The sequence below is a fragment of the Oncorhynchus clarkii genome, chromosome 7 (assembly GCF_045791955.1).
Source record: "Oncorhynchus clarkii lewisi isolate Uvic-CL-2024 chromosome 7, UVic_Ocla_1.0, whole genome shotgun sequence".
NCBI lineage: Eukaryota > Metazoa > Chordata > Actinopteri > Salmoniformes > Salmonidae > Oncorhynchus > Oncorhynchus clarkii.
In genome coordinates, this window is record NC_092153.1 from 4962697 (window position 1) to 4980868 (window position 18172).

Sequence of the window (18172 nt, forward strand, 5' to 3'; positions counted from 1 at the left end):
ACGACTCCCATCGTTCCTAGAATAATTCCAATGGCCATTTAAACCATGATGGATCTGCTTCAGCATAATGGGAGAGTCAGTGACAGTCATTCAGAGAGATTGTGTGTGTGTGTGTCTGTGTGTGTGTCTGTGTGTGTGTGTGTGTGTGTGTGTGTGTGTGTGTGTGTGTGTGTGTGTGTGTGTGTGTGTGTGTGTGTGTGTGTGTGTGTGTGTCTGTGTGTGTGTGTCTGTGTGTGTGACGGGCTGCACGTAAAATGTAGAGGCCATTGGCTTAAGAGGTCAAGTCTCTCTCGTCAAACCACTCAAGGCTCTGAGATGGAGAGGGTCGTCAGTCCACTCAAGACTCTGAGATGGAAAGGGTCGTCAATCCACTCAAGACTCTGAGATGGAAAGGGTCGTCAATCCACTCAAGGCTCTGAGATGGAAAGGGCCGTCAATCCACTCAAGGCTCTGAGATGGAAAGGGCCGTCAATCCACTCAAGGCTCTGAGATGGAAAGGGTCGTCAATCCACTCAAGGCTCTGAGATGGAAAGGGTCGTCATTCCACTCAAGGCTCTGAGATGGAAAGGGTCGTCATTCCACTCAAGGCTCTGAGATGGAGAGGGTCGTCAGTCCACTCAAGGCTCTGAGATGGAAAGGGTCGTCATTCCACTCAAGACTCTGAGATGGAAAGGGCCGTCAATCCACTCAAGACTCTGAGATGGAGAGGGTCGTCATGCCACTCAAGGCTCTGAGATGGAGAGGGTCGTCAGTCCACTCAAGGCTCTGAGATGGAAAGGGTCGTCATTCCACTCAAGACTCTGAGATGGAAAGGGTCGTCAGTCCACTCAAGGCTCTGAGATGGAAAGGGTCGTCATTCCACTCAAGACTCTGAGATGGAAAGGGTCGTCAGGCCACTCAAGGCTCTGAGATGGAGAGGGTCGTCAATCCACTCAAGGCTCTGAGATGGAAAGGGTCGTCAATCCACTCAAGACTCCACAAAGCATGAGAGATACTTTACTTAAACTGACCAGCAGATCACAGCCACGCTGGCTTGAGGTTAGACCAGGAATACAAACAGAAAATACATTTAATTATTGGACAAGTTCAGGTAACTGGCAAAAATAAAATAAAACCTTGAGTATATGAGGGGTACATAGTATATTGAAAGCAGGTGCTTCCACACAGGCGTGGCTTCTGAGTTAATTAAGCAATTAACCCCTAGAAGTGTAAGTCGTTTGGGGAGGGGGTTCTACTAGGCTAACATATGGAATTGTTTTTAGATGGTCATTTAGGTATTTGATTTTGGATTTAAGGACACCTGTAGGTATTTAAATATACACATATATATATTTATAGGGACATAAATATATTGAATTTGGCCTTTACTACTATAGCTCATAGAAACACATTGAATAACACCTTTATAAATGGCACAACTGACCGTCAAAAAATGAATCCTAAAAATAAATCATGAAAATGAGAATATTAAAATAGTTATATATATATATATATTTTTTAACATCTATTATATATGTTTGTTGTGTGAATGAACACAATTGGAAACATTTAAGATTTAAAAGAGTACATTGATTTAAAAGCTCTTGTGAATTCCTTCCTCTGATTGGGTTATAAACCAGATCTGTGAATTCCTTCCTCTGATTGGGTTATAAACCAGATCTGTGAATTCCTTCCTCTGATTGGGTTTAAACCAGATCTGTGAATGCCTTCCTCTGATTGGGTTATAAACCAGATCTGTGAATTCCTTCCTCTGATTGGGTTATAAACAAGATCTGTGAATTCCTTCCTCTGTAACCCTTCCTCTGATTGGGTTATAAAACCAGATCTGTGAATTCCTTCCTCTGTAACCCTTCCTCTGATTGGGTTATAAAACCAGATCTGTGAATTCCTTCCTCTGTAACCCTTCCTCTGATTGGGTTATAAACCAGATCTGTGAATTCCTTCCTCTGTAACCCTTCCTCTGATTGGGTTATAAACCTGATCTGTGAATTCCTTCCTCTGTAACCCTTCCTCTGATTGGGTTATAAACCAGATCTGTGAATTCCTTCCTCTGATTGGGTTATAAAACCAGATCTGTGAATTCCTTCCTCTGTAACCCTTCCTCTGATTGGGTTATAAACCAGATCTGTGAATTCCTTCCTCTCTAATCCTTCCTCTGAATGGATGATTAACCAGATCTGTTTCCAACACCCTGTATCCATGAAGAGATGGATTTCCAATCAAAAACAGACTCCAATTAATTATATTATTTCTTTATACGTTAAAATCCATGATACTCTTTGCGTCTGTTTTCCACAATGAAGAGATGAATTTCAAATCAACTATAATCATCCAATTATTAATATTATTTATTTATTTTTGGTAATTGATACAATTGTATCCCTTTAAAATAATGTCTGTCTGTGTTCCAGTACAACAACAACAACAACAACAACAACAACAGCCGCGATAAAACATAATGGAAGGATGAAAGAAATAATAACAGGCCTGAAAACAAATAATCCAAAAGTTACTCCACATGATGCTGCAACAAAAAAAGAGAGACACAGTTCAGAGAATCTGAAATATATACCCACAGCCAAACCAAGTCTCTGATGCTCATTATACACTCTCTCTATATATATATATATATATATATATATATATATATATATATATATATATATATAAAAGTATGTGGACACCCTTTCAAATGAGTGGATTTGGCTTTTCAGCCACATCCGTTGCTGACAGGTGTTTTAAATCGAAGCGCACAGCCATGCAATCTCCATAGACAAACATTGGCAGTTGAAGAGTTCAGTGACTTTTCAACGAGGCACCGTCACAGGATGCCACTTTTCCAACAAGTCAGTTCGTCAAATTCCTGCTCTGCTAAAAGCTGCCCCGGTCAACTGTAAGTGCTGTTGTTGTGAGCAACAACGGCTCAGCCGCTAAGTGGTAGGCCACACAAAGCTCACAGAAGAGCCTCGTGACTTTCAAAGTGGCACCGTCATAGGATGCCACTTTTCCAACAAGTTCAACTGGCAAGTGTCTGACATTTTCAACCTCTCCCTGGCCGAGTCTGTAATACCAACATGTTTCAAGCAGACCGCCATCATCTGAGGCAGGGTAGCCTAGTGGTTAGAGTGTAGGGGCGGCTGGTAGCCTAGTGGTTAGAGTGTAGAGGAGGTAGGTAGCCTAGTGGTTAGAGTGTAGAGGTGGCAGGGTAGCCTAGTGGTTAGAGTGTAGAGGCGGCAGGGTATCCTAGTGGTTAGAGCGTTGGACTAGTAACCGGAAGGTTGCAAGTTCAAATCCCTGAGCTGACAAGGTACAAATCTGTCGTTCTGCCCCTGAACAGGCAGTTAACCCACTGTTCCTAGGCCGTCATTGAAAATAAGAATTTATTCTTTTAACTGACTTGCCTAGTTAAATAAAGGTAAAATATTATTTTTTTAAACAAAATAGTCCCTGTACCCAAGGTAACCTGCCTAAATGATTACCTCCTCCGTAGCACTCACATCAGTAGCCGTGAAGTGCTTTGAAAGGCTGGTCATGGCTCACATCAACACCATCATGCCAGAAACCCTACACCCCACTCTAATTTGCATACCGCCACCACACACCCACAGATGATGCAGTCTCTACTGCACTCCACACTGCCCTTTCCCACCTGGACAAGAGGAACACTTATGTGAGAACACTGCTCATTGACTACAGCTCAGCGTTCAACACCGTAGCGACCACACATCTGCCACACTGATCCTCAACACGGGGGGCCCTTCAGATTCAAGTTCCTTGTCGTCCGCCATCACCAACAAACTATCATGGTCCGAAAACACCAAGACAGTCGTGAAGAGGGAAAGACAACACCTTTTCCCCCCACCTAAAGAGACCGAAAAGAGTTGGCATATGTGTCCCCAGAATCCTCCAGAAACGTTCTACGGCTGCACCATCGAGAGCATCCTGACCGGTTGCCTCACCGCCTGGTGTCGCTAGTCACTTTAAATAACGCCAATTTAATCATGTTTACGTATCCTACATTACTAATCTCATAGGTATATATTCTATACATACTGTATATACTGCATATACTGTACCATCTACTCATCTCATATGTATATACTGTACTCTATACCAACTACTGCATCTTGCCTATGCCGCACGGCCGTCGCTCATCCATATATTAATATGTACATATTCTATTCATCCCTTTTACATTTGTGTGTATTTGTGTGTATTAGGTAGTTGTTGTGGAATTTGTTAGAATACTTGTTAGATATTACTGCATTGTCGGAACTAGAAGCACAAGCATTTCGCTACACTCGCATTAACATCCGGTAACCATGTGTATGTGACCAATTCAAATTGTACTTGATTTGAGTTGGTGTGGCAACTGCTCGGCCTCTGACCGTAAGGCGCTACAGAGGGTAGTGAGTACGACCCAGTACATCACTGTGGCCAGGCTTCCTGACAACCAGGACCTTTATACCAGGCGGTGTCAGAGGAAAGCCCTATAGAGGGTAGTGCGTACGGCCCAGTACATCACTGTGGCCAGGCTTCCTGACAACCAGGACCTTTATACCAGGCGGTGTCAGAGGAAAGCCCTATAGAGGGTAGTGCGTACGGCCAAGTACATCACTGTGGCCAGGCTTCCTGACAACCAGGACCTTTATACCAGGCGGTGTCAGAGGAAAGCCCTATAGAGGGTAGTGCGTACGGCCCAGTACATCACTGTGGCCAGGCTTCCTGACAACCAGGACCTTTATACCAGGCGGTATCAGAGGAAGGCCCTATAGAGGGTAGTGCATACAGCCCGGTACATCACTGTGGCCAGGCTTCCTGACAACCAGGACCTTTATACCAGGCGGTGTCAGAGGAAAGCCCTATAGAGGGTAGTGCGTACGGCCCAGTACATCACTGTGGCCAGGCTTCCTGACAACCAGGAACTTTATACCAGGCGGTGTCAGAGGAAGGCCCTATAGAGGGTAGTGCGTACGGCCCAGTACATCACTGTGGCCAGGCTTCCTGACAACCAGGACCTTTATACCAGGCGGTATCAGAGGAAAGCCCTATAGAGGGTAGTGCATACAGCCCGGTACATCACTGTGGCCAGGCTTCCTGACAACCAGGACCTTTATACCAGGCGGTGTCAGAGGAAAGCCCTATAGAGGGTAATGCGTACGGCCCAGTACATCACTGTGGCCAGGCTTCCTGACAACCAGGAACTTTATACCAGGAGGTGTCAGAGGAAGGCCCTATAGAGGGTAGTGCGTACGGCCCAGTACATCACTGTGGCCAGGCTTCCTGACAACCAGGACCTTTATACCAGGCGGTATCAGAGGAAAGCCCTATAGAGGGTAGTGCATTCAGCCCGGTACATCACTGTGGCCAGGCTTCCTGACAACCAGGACCTTTATACCAGGCGGTGTCAGAGGAAAGCCCTATAGAGGGTAGTGCGTAAGGCCCAGTACATCACTGTGGCCAGGCATCCTGACAACCAGGAACTTTATACCAGGCGGTGTCAGAGGAAGGCCCTATAGAGGGTAGTGCGTACGGCCCAGTACATCACTGTGGCCAGGCTTCCTGACAACCAGGACCTTCATACCAGGCGGTGTCAGAGGAAAGCCCTATAGAGGGTAGTGCGTACGGCCCAGTACATCACTGTGGCCAGGCTTCCTGACAACCAGGACCTCTATACCAGACGGTGTCAGAGGAAAGCCCCCCAAAAAATTGTCAAAGACTCCAGCCACCCAAGTCATGGACTGTTCTCTCTGCTACCGCACGGCAATCGGTTCCCGGAGCACCAAGTATCGAACCAAAAGGCTCCTTAACAGCTTCTACCCCCCAAGACGTAAGACTGCTGAACAACTAATCAAATGGCCAACAGGACCATTAACATTGACCCCTCCTTTGTTTTTCCACTGCTGCTACTCACTGTTTATTATCTATGCATAGTCACTTTACACATTACCTCCACAAACCTGTTTATTATCTATGCCTAGTCACTTTACACATTACCTCAACAAACCTGTTTATTATCTATGCATAGTCACTCCACAAATTACCTCCACAAACCTGTTTATTATCTATGCCTAGTCACTCCACAAATTACCTCCACAAACCTGTTTCCTAGCACATTGACTCTGTACCGATACCCTCTGTATATAGCCTCCACATTGACTCTGTACCGTAACACCCTGTATATAGCCTCCACATTGACTCTGTACCGGTACCCCCTGTATATAGCCTCCACATTGACTCTGTACCAATATCCTCTGTATATAGCCTCCACATTGACTCTGTACCGTAACACCCTGTATATAGTCTCCACATTGACTCAGTACCGGTACCCCCTGTATATAGCCTCCACATTGACTCTGTACCGGTACCCCCTGTATATAGCCTCCACATTGACTCTGTACCAATACCCTCTGTATATAACCTCCACACTGACTCTGTACCGGTACCCCCTGTATATAGCCTCCACATTGACTCTGTACCGGTACCCCCTGTATATAGCCTCCACATTGACTCTGTACCGGTACCCCCTGTATATAGCCTCCACATTGACTCTGTACCAATACCCTCTGTATATAACCTCCACACTGACTCTGTACCGGTACCCCCTGTATATAGCCTCCACATTGACTCTGTACCGGTACCCCCTGTATATAGCCTCCACATTGACTCTGTACCAATACCCTCTGTATATAACCTCCACACTGACTCTGTACCGGTACCCCCTGTATATAGCCTCCACATTGACTCTGTTCCGGTACCCCCTGTATATAGCCTCCACATTGACTCTGTACCAATACCCTCTGTATATAGCCTCCACATTGACTCTGTACCGGTACCCCCTGTATATAGCCTCCACATTGACTCTGTACCGGTACCCCCTGTATATAGCCTCCACATTGACTCTGTACCGGTACCCCCTGTATATAGTCTCCACATTGACTCTGTACCATAACACCCTGTATATAGCCTCCACATTGACTCTGTACCAATACCCTCTGTATATAGCCTCCACATTGACTCTGTACCGGTACCCCCTGTATATAGCCTCCACATTGAATCTGTACCGGTACCCCCTGCATATAGCCTCCACATTGACTCTGTACTGGAACCACCTGTATATAGCCTCCACATTGACTCTGTACCGGTACCCCCTGTATATAGCCTCCACATTGACTCTATACCGGTACCCCCTGCATATAGCCTCCACATTGACTCTGTACCGGTACCCCCTGTATATAGCCTCCACATTGACTCTGTACCGGTACCCCCTGTATATAGCCTCCACATTGACTCTATACCGTAACACCCTGTATATAGCCTCCACATTGACTCTGTACCGGTACCCCCTGTATATAGCCTCCACATTGACTCTGTACCGGTACCCCCTGTATATAGCCTCCACATTGACTCTGTACCGGTACCCCCTGTATATAGCCTCCACATTGACTCTGTACCGTTGTTGTTGTTGATGATGTTGTTGTTGATGATGTTGTTGTGGTTGTTGTTGTTGTTGATGATGTTGTTGTTGATGATGTTGTTGTTGTTGTTGTTGTTGATGATGTTGTTGATGATGTGGTGGTTGTTGTTGTTGTTGTTGATGATGTTGTTGTTGATTTTGTTGCTGTTGATGATGTTGTTGTTGTTGATGATGTTGTTGATGATGTTGTTGTTGATGATTTTGTTATTGTTGTTATTGATGATGTTGTTGTTATTGATGATGTTGTTGTTGTTGATGATGTTGTTGATGATGTGGTGGTTGTTATTGTTGTTGTTGATGATGTGGTGGCTGTTATTGTTGTTGTGGATGATGTGGTGGCTGTTATTGTTGTTGTTGATGATGTGGTGGCTGTTATTGTTGTTGTTGATGATGTTGTTGTTGTTGTTGTTGTTGAGTAAGAGATGGATAAAGCTAGGTCAATTGTCACTGTTCTTCACAGTAAGACAGAGGTAAGACATGAAGCCCTCCTGAAGCACTGAGGCTGTGTATATTACAGTAGGTGGTCCTGAAGGTTTATACTGCCACTGTGACTGTGTGTGTGTGTGTGTGTGTGTGTGTGTGTGTGTGTGTGTGTGTGTGTGCCTCAGCAGTCAGTCCCATACATACGTTTTGTAGATTAGACCCAACCTAATCTAATCACAATACAATCACGTTGGGATTTATCTGTCTTGAAAGCTCAAGGTTAGCGGTTAGCGTGGAAGCTAACGTACCGTAGCGCTAGCGGCACAACCCGTTCAGAGTGGAAGCTAACGTACCGTAGCGCTAGCAGCACTTCCCGTTCAGAGTGGAAGCTAACGTACCGTAGCGCTAGCGGCACAACCAGTTCAGAGTGGAAGCTAACGTACCGTAGCGCTAGCAGCACTTCCCGTTCAGAGTGGAAGCTAACGTACCGTAGCGCTAGCAGCACAACCCGTTCAGAGTGGAAGCTAACGTACCGTAGCGCTAGCAGCACAACCCGTTCAGAGTGGAAGCTAACGTACCGTAGCGCTAGCAGCACAACCCGTTCAGAGTGGAAGCTAACGTACCGTAGCGCTAGCAGCACAACCCGTTCAGAGTGGAAGCTAACGTACCGTAGCGCTAGCAGCACAACCCGTTCAGAGTGGAAGCTAACGTACCGTAGCGCTAGCAGCACTTCCCGTTCAGAGTGGAAGCTAACGTACCGTAGCGCTAGCAGCACAACCCGTTCAGAGTGGAAGCTAACGTACCGTAGCGCTAGCAGCACAGCCCGTTCAGAGTGGAAGCTAACGTAACGTAGCGCTAGCAGCACTTCCCTTTCAGAGTGGAAGCTAACGTACCGTAGCGCTAGCAGCACAACCCATTCAGAGAGGAAGCTAACGTACCGTAGCGCTAGCAGCACAACCCGTTCTAAGTGGAAGCTAACGTACCGTAGCGCTAGCAGCACAACCCGTTCAGAGTGGAAGCTGCTGAGAGGAAAATGCCATTTAAAAAGTTCAGCGTTGTCTCTGCCCCTTAGAGGTGCTCCTCCACAACCCAAACACACCGGTTCCAGCCAAGAAGACTGTGTTCCTCCAGGATAACACTTCATCTACATATCTGAACAATAACCCGAGCTAAACCGTCATTATTTTTTGGGGCGAGTAAACGAAAACAATGCAACTGACGATACAAAGAAGCCCATTGTCAAGGAAATCACTTTGGGGATAAAAGGTGTTGAAGGTATACTGTGTACAGCCCAAATGGAACACTATTCCCTTTACAGAACCCCATGGGCACTGGTCAACGTAGTGTACTGTCTCTCTCACTGTCTCTCTCTCTCTCTCTCTCTCTCTGTCTCTCTGTCTGTCTGTCTCTCTCTCTCTCTCTCTCTCTCTCTCTCTCTCCCTGTCTGTCTGTCTCTCTCTCTCTCTCTCTCTCTCTATCTCTCCCTGTCTGTCTCTCTCACTGTCTCACTGTCTCACTGTCTCTCTCTCTCTCTCTCTCCCTGTCTCTCTCTCTCTCTCTCTCTCTCTCTCTCTCTCTCTCTCTCTCTCTCTCCCTGTCTGTCTCTCTCTCTCTCTGTCTCTCTCTCTCTCTCTCTCCCTGGTTGTCTCTCTCTCTCTCTCCCTGCCTCTCGCTCTCTCTCACTCTCTCTCTCTAAATCCAATTTTGGATACAGACAGATTGCTTATTCAGCTAATTAGCCTGCGATGCTAATGTTGTAATTGAAGTAATCTCTCATTTCTCTCCTGGCATCAGATTGAAATATTCACCAACCTTTGTGGGGACTCCTGTTTCTACTACAGTACAGATAGAGTTTATATCACCATCTCTGACATCCTGTTTCTACTACAGTACAGATAGAGTTTATATCACCATCTCTGACATCCTGTTTCTACTACAGTACAGATAGAGTTTATATCACCATCTCTGACATCCTGTTTCTACTACAGTACAGATAGAGTTTATACCACCATCTCTGACATCCTGTTTCTACTACAGTACAGGTTTATACCACCATCTCTGACATCCTGTTTCTACTACAGTACAGGTTTATATCACCATCTCTGACATCCTGTTTCCTCTACAGTACAGATAGAGTTTATATCACCATCTCTGACATCCTGTTTCCTCTACAGTACAGATAGAGTTTATATCACCATCTCTGACAGCCTGTTTCCTCTACAGTACAGATAGAGTTTATATCACCATCTCTGACATCCTGTTTCCTCTACAGAACAGATAGAGTTTATATCACCATCTCTGACATCCTGTTTCCTCTACAGTACAGATAGAGTTTATATCACCATCTCTGACATCCTGTTTCTACTACAGTACAGATAGAGTTTAAATCACCATCTCTGACATCCTGTTTCTACTACAGTACAGGTTTATATCACCATCTCTGACATCCTGTTTCCTCTACAGTACAGATAGAGTTTATATCACCATCTCTGACATCCTGTTTCTACTACAGTACAGGTTTATATCACCATCTCTGACATCCTGTTTCTTCTACAGTACAGATAGAGATGATTAAATCACCATCTCTGACATCCTGTTTCTTCTACAGTACAGATAGAGATGATTAAATCACCATCTCTGACTTCCTGTACTAACTGCAGCGATAACATTACTCACATAGGCCTTTTCATAGAGTTATCTTGTGTCTCTTATCTTGTCTCACACCCGGGAATTATATATATTTTTAATTTCACCTTTATTTAACCAGGTAGGCTAGTTGAGAACACCTTTATTTAACCAGGTAGGCCAGTCGAGAACACCTTTATTTAACCAGGTAGGCTAGTTGAGAACACCTTTATTTAACCAGGTAGGCTAGTTGAGAACACCTTTATTTAACCAGGTAGGCTAGTTGAGAACACCTTTATTTAACCAGGTAGGCTAGTTGAGAACACCTTTATTTAACCAGGTAGGCTAGTTGAGAACACCTTTATTTAGCCAGGTAGGCTAGTTGAGAACACCTTTATTTAACCAGGTAGGCTAGTTGAGAACACCTTTATTTAACCAGGTAGGCTAGTTGAGAACACCTTTATTTAACCAGGTAGGCTAGTTGAGAACACCTTTATTTAACCAGGTAGGCTAGTTGAGAACACCTTTATTTAACCAGGTAGGCTAGTTGAGAACACCTTTATTTAACCAGGTAGGCTAGTTGAGAACACCTTTATTTAACCAGGTAGGCTAGTTGAGAACACCTTTATTTAACCAGGTAGGCTAGTTGAGAACACCTTTATTTAACCAGGTAGGCTAGTTGAGAACACCACTATTTAACCAGGTAGGCTAGTTGAGAACACCTTTATTTAACCAGGTAGGCTAGTTGAGAACACCTTTATTCAACCAGGTAAGCTAGTTGAGAACACCTTTATTTAACCAGGTAGGCTAGTTGAGAACACCTTTATTTAACCAGGTAGGCTAGTTGAGAACACCTTTATTTAACCAGATAGGCTAGTTGAGAACACCTTTATTTAACCAGGTAGGCTAGTTGAGAACACCACTATTTAACCAGGTAGGCTAGTTGAGAACACCTTTATTTAACCAGGTAGGCTAGTTGAGAACACCTTTATTTAACCAGGTAGGCCAGTTGAGAACACCTTTATTTAACCAGGTAGGCCAGTTGAGAACACCTTTATTTAACCAGGTAGGCTAGTTGAGAACACCTTTATTCAACCAGGTAAGCTAGTTGAGAACACCTTTATTTAACCAGGTAGGCTAGTTGAGAACACCTTTATTTAACCAGGTAGGCTAGTTGAGAACACCTTTATTTAACCAGATAGGCTAGTTGAGAACACCTTTATTTAACCAGGTAGGCTAGTTGAGAACACCTTTATTTAACCAGGTAGGCTAGTTGAGAACACCTTTATTTAACCAGGTAGGCTAGTTGAGAACACCTTTATTTAACCAGGTAGGCTAGTTGAGAACACCTTTATTTAACCAGGTAGGCTAGTTGAGAACACCTTTATTTAACCAGGTAGGCTAGTAGATAACACCTTTATTTAACCAGGTAGGCTAGTTGAGAACACCTTTATTTAACCAGGTAGGCTAGTTGAGAACACCTTTATTTAACCAGGTAGGCCAGTTGAGAACACCTTTATTTAACCAGGTAGGCTAGTTGAGAACACCTTTATTTAACCAGGGAGGCCAGTTGAGAACACCTTTATTTAACCAGGTAGGCTAGTTGAGAACACCTTTATTTAACCAGGTAGGCTAGTTGAGAACACCTTTATTTAACCAGGTAGGCCAGTTGAGAACACCTTTATTTAGCCAGGTAGGCTAGTTGAGAACACCTTTATTTAACCAGGTAGGCCAGTTGAGAACACCTTTATTTAACCAGGTAGGCTAGTTGAGAACACCTTTATTTAACCAGGTAGGCTAGTTGAGAACACCTTTATTTAACCAGGTGGGCCAGTTGAGAACACCTTTATTTAACCAGGTAGGCTAGTTGAGAACACCTTTATTTAACCAGGTAGGCCAGATGAGAACACCTTTATTTAACCAGGTAGGCTAGTTGAGAACACCTTTATTTAACCAGGTAGGCTAGTTGAGAACACCTTTATTTAACCAGGTAGGCTAGTTGAGAACACCTTTATTCAACCAGGTAAGCTAGTTGAGAACACCTTTATTTAACCAGGTAGGCTAGTTGAGAACACCTTTATTTAACCAGGTAGGCTAGTTGAGAACACGTTTATTTAACCAGATAGGCTAGTTGAGAACACCTTTATTTAACCAGGTAGGCTAGTTGAGAACACCACTATTTAACCAGGTAGGCTAGTTGAGAACACCTTTATTTAACCAGGTAGGCTAGTTGAGAACACCTTTATTTAACCAGGTAGGCCAGTTGAGAACACCTTTATTTAACCAGGTAGGCCAGTTGAGAACACCTTTATTTAACCAGGTAGGCTAGTTGAGAACACCTTTATTAAACCAGGTAAGCTAGTTGAGAACACCTTTATTTAACCAGGTAGGCTAGTTGAGAACACCTTTATTTAACCAGGTAGGCTAGTTGAGAACACCTTTATTTAACCAGATAGGCTAGTTGAGAACACCTTTATTTAACCAGGTAGGCTAGTTGAGAACACCTTTATTTAACCAGGTAGGCTAGTTGAGAACACCTTTATTTAACCAGGTAGGCTAGTTGAGAACACCTTTATTTAACCAGGTAGGCTAGTTGAGAACACCTTTATTTAACCAGGTAGGCTAGTTGAGAACACCTTTATTTAACCAGGTAGGCTAGTAGATAACACCTTTATTTAACCAGGTAGGCTAGTTGAGAACACCTTTATTTAACCAGGTAGGCTAGTTGAGAACACCTTTATTTAACCAGGTAGGCCAGTTGAGAACACCTTTATTTAACCAGGTAGGCTAGTTGAGAACACCTTTATTTAACCAGGGAGGCCAGTTGAGAACACCTTTATTTAACCAGGTAGGCTAGTTGAGAACACCTTTATTTAACCAGGTAGGCTAGTTGAGAACACCTTTATTTAACCAGGTAGGCCAGTTGAGAACACCTTTATTTAGCCAGGTAGGCTAGTTGAGAACACCTTTATTTAACCAGGTAGGCCAGTTGAGAACACCTTTATTTAACCAGGTAGGCTAGTTGAGAACACCTTTATTTAACCAGGTAGGCTAGTTGAGAACACCTTTATTTAACCAGGTAGGCCAGTTGAGAACACCTTTATTTAACCAGGTAGGACAGTTGAGAACAAGTTCTCATTTACAACTGAGACCCAGACCAAGATAAAGCAAAACAGTGAGACACAAACAACAACAGCAGAGTTACACATGGAATAAACAAGCGTACAGTCAATAACACCATAGAAGAAAAATAATGTCTGTATATACAGTGAAGAGGAATATAAGTGAAGTTTCATTCCAAAACTCTGTTACAGTTTATCCATTTTAAGAAATATTGGTCAATTAGCTTTTATTGTTTAATATATAAATATATATATATAAATATATAATATATATATATATATATAAGAGATTGGTGTGTTTGTTCACAATCTGATCATGGCACGGGGTTGTTCAATGACAGACGTTGCCATTTGTTAAAAATCGATCACTTGATGGTTTCATTTTCAGAGAGACAAATAATCATCGTTTTTCTTCAAAATGCTGCATGTCGAGCGTCACAGAGAAATAAGGGTTTTCTGCTGTAACAAAAAAAAAAAAACGACGACTTTTTAATAAAGAACACTACAAATAATACATCTGTGACATGAATATTTAAAATACATGAAAAATAATTCAATACAGTAACATGAGATATGTATTTAAAAGATTTACATTAGACAGTGTTGCTGTCATTTAGCAGACGCTCTTGTCCAGAGTGACTTAGAGTATCAGTACTCCTCTGAAGATCGCTAAGTGAGATATCAGTCAAATAAACTGTGTGCCTCTTAAGATCGCTAAGTGAGATATCAGTCAAATAAACTGTGTGCCTCTTAAGATCGCTAAGTGAGATATCAGTCAAATAAACTGTGTGCCTCTTAAGATCGCTAAGTGAGATATCAGTCAAATAAACTGTGTGCCTCTTAAGATCGCTAAGTGAGATATCAGTCAAATGAACTGTGTTCCTCTTAAGATCGCTAAGTGAGATATCAGTCAAATGAACTGTGTTCCTCTTAAGATCGCTAAGTGAGATATCAGTCAAATAAAATGTATTCCTCTGAAGATCGCTAAGTGAGATATCAGTTCCTCTTAAGATCGCTAAGTGAGATATCAGTTCCTCTTAAGATTGCTAAGTGAGATATCAGTCAAATAAACTGTATCCCTCTTAAGATCGCTAAGTGAGATATCAGTCAAATAAACTGTAACGTGAGGCCAACATTCCATTCCAACTAAACAGTGGATATGTAGCGGGTTTTTTTTGAAAATAAAACTCATTTTCATCCACATCTAAAATCTATGACTGAAACATCTGAGAGCAGTGATATTTTACACACACACACATGAATGTACCCCGCACGCAATCCTATCTGATGAAATAACCACAACTGTTAAAAAATAGGTGGGACGTAGCGTTTTTGGAAATAAATTCATCCAGTATAAGTAGCCTGTCATCTATACACGGCGTGTGTAGATACACACGGATGGTGTTAACATTCTACAGAAAGAGAACTCCATGTGATTTGTCCATTTAACACTCTTTCACACCGCATGTCTCTGTCACATGACCTGCCTCCTCGCTAGCTAGGTGTGACTAGAACACATGACCTGCCTCCTCGCTAGCTAGGTGTGACTAGAACACATGACCTGCCCCTCGCTAGCTAGGTGTGACTAGAACACATGACCTGCCCCTCGCTAGCTAGGTGTGACTAGATCACATGACCTGCCCCTCGCTAGCTAGGTGTGACTAGAACACATGACCTGCCTCCTCGCTAGCTAGGTGTGACTAGAACACATGACCTGCCCCTGTCTAACTAGGTGTGACTAGAACACATGACCTGCCCCTCGCTAGCTAGGTGTGACTAGAACACATGACCTGCCCCTCGCTAACTAGGTGTGACTAGAACACATGACCTGCCCCTCGCTAGCTAGGTGTGACTAGAACACATGACCTGCCCCTCGCTAGCTAGGTGTGACTAGAACACATGATATGCCTGCCCCCTCGCTAGCTAGGTGTGACTAGAACACATGACCTGCCCCTCTCTAGCTAGGTGTGACTAGAACACATGACCTGCCCCTCGCTAGCTAGGTGTGACTAGAACACATGACCTGCCTCCTCGCTAGCTAGGTGTGACTAGAACACATGACCTGCCCCTCGCTAGCTAGGTGTGACTAGAACACATGACCTGCCCCTCGCTAGCTAGGTGTGACTAGAACACATGATATGCCTGCCCCCTCGCTAGCTAGGTGTGACTAGAACACATGACCTGCCCCTCGCTAGCTAGGTGTGACTAGATCACATGACCTGCCCCTCGCTAGCTAGGTGTGACTAGAACACATGACCTGCCTCCTCGCTAGCTAGGTGTGACTAGAACACATGACCTGCCCCTGTCTAACTAGGTGTGACTAGAACACATGACCTGCCCCTCGCTAGCTAGGTGTGACTAGAACACATGACCTGCCCCTCGCTAACTAGGTGTGACTAGAACACATGACCTGCCCCTCGCTAGCTAGGTGTGACTAGAACACATGACCTGCCCCTCGCTAGCTAGGTGTGACTAGAACACATGATATGCCTGCCCCCTCGCTAGCTAGGTGTGACTAGAACACATGACCTGCCCCTCTCTAGCTAGGTGTGACTAGAACACATGACCTGCCCCTCGCTAGCTAGGTGTGACTAGAACACATGACCTGCCTCCTCGCTAGCTAGGTGTGACTAGAACACATGACCTGCCCCTCGCTAGCTAGGTGTGACTAGAACACATGACCTGCCCCTCGCTAGCTAGGTGTGACTAGAACACATGACCTGCCCCTCGCTAGCTAGGTGTGACTAGAACACATGACCTGCCCCTCGCTAGCTAGGTGTGACTAGAACACATGACCTGCCCCTCGCTAGCTAGGTGTGACTAGAACACATGACTTGCTAGCTAGCTAGGTGTGACTAGAAAACATGACCTGTCCCTCGCTAGCTAGGTGTGACTAGAACACATGACCTGCCTGCCCCTCGCTAGCTAGGTGTGACTTGAATACGTAACCCTGCCCCCTCGCTAGCTAGGTGTGACTTGACTACGTAACCCTGCCCCCTCGCTAGCTAGGTGTGACTTGAATACGTAACCCTGCCCCCTCGCTAGCTTGGTGTGACTAGAACACATGAACTTGCTAGCTAGGTGTGACTAGAACACATGACCTGCCCCTCGCTAGCTAGGTGTGACTTGAATACGTAACTGTGTCCCCTCACTAGCTTGGTGTGAGAGACAGATTCAAGGCCTTAGCCACGTAAAAAAGTTTCCATAAAGTGATGGGGGGGGGATTATTTTCTGTGTGAACACTTCGAAGGCGGATCACGCCTCCTCCAACACCCATTCTGTGAGTGTTAAATCTAGCACTCCGCCATCACCAAGTGTCAAATCAGCCCGGAGTTGGAAGGAGAGATAGAGGAAGGATTTAGCCTGGGGGGGGGGGGGGGGGCGTTGAGATTAAAGGGCAAATATTTTGTGGTAAAATGCTGGACAAATGTGCCTCCTCGTGTGTGTGTGTGTGTGTGTGTGTGTGTGTGTATGTATGTGTGTGTGTGTGTGTGTGTGTGTGTGTGTGTGCGTGTGCGTGTGCGTGTGCGCGTGCACATGCGCGTGCACATGTGCGTGTGCGTGTGTGTGTGTGTGCGTGTGTGAGTGTGAAATTGGGAGAAATGTAAATCTATACTAACATACTCTAAAGCTTAATGATTTGTTTTAGGGTATTTATACATTTGTATTGATTTCCACTGTTTTACCGCGGACAAGGCAATCCACAATGGAGAATAACCCAGACAGGCTTGTGTTGCAGGCTAATATAATGAGCAGATTGTGTCTCTCCAAGTCCTTAGACTTCCTCGACCAATGGGATGAGATCCTCTGTTAGCTTCCTCGACCAATGGGACGAGATCCTCTGTTGGCTTCCTCGACCAATGGGATGAGATCCTCTGTTGGCTTCCTCTACCGGTGGGATGAGATCCTCTGTTGGCTTCCTCGACTAATGGGATGAGATCCTCTGTTGGCTTCCTCGACCAATGGGATCAGATCCTCTGTTGGCTTCCTCTACCAGTGGGATGAGATCCTCTATTAGCTTCCTCGACCAATGGGATGAGATCCTCTGTTGGCTTCCTCAACTAGTGGGATGAGATCCTCTGTTGGCTTCCTCGACCAATGGAATGAGATCCTCTGTTGGCTTCCTCGACCAATGGGATGAGATCCTCTGTTGGCTTCCTCGACCAATGGGATGAGATCCTTTGTTAGCTTCCTCTACTGGTGGGATGAGATCCTCTGTTGGCTTCCTCGACTAGTGGGATGAGATCCTCTGTTGGCTTCCTCGACCAATGGGATGAGATCCTCTGTTGGCTTCCTCGACCAATGGGATGAGATCCTCTGTTGGCTTCCTCAACCAATGGGATAAGATCCTCTGTTAGCTTCCTCTACTGGTGGGATGAGCTCCTCTGTTGGCTTCCTCAACTAGTGGGATGAGATCCACTGTTGGCTTCCTCGACCAATGGGATGAGATCCTCTGTTAGCTTCCTCTACTGGTGGGATGAGCTCCTCTGTTGGCTTCCTCTACTAGTGGGATGAGATCCTCTGT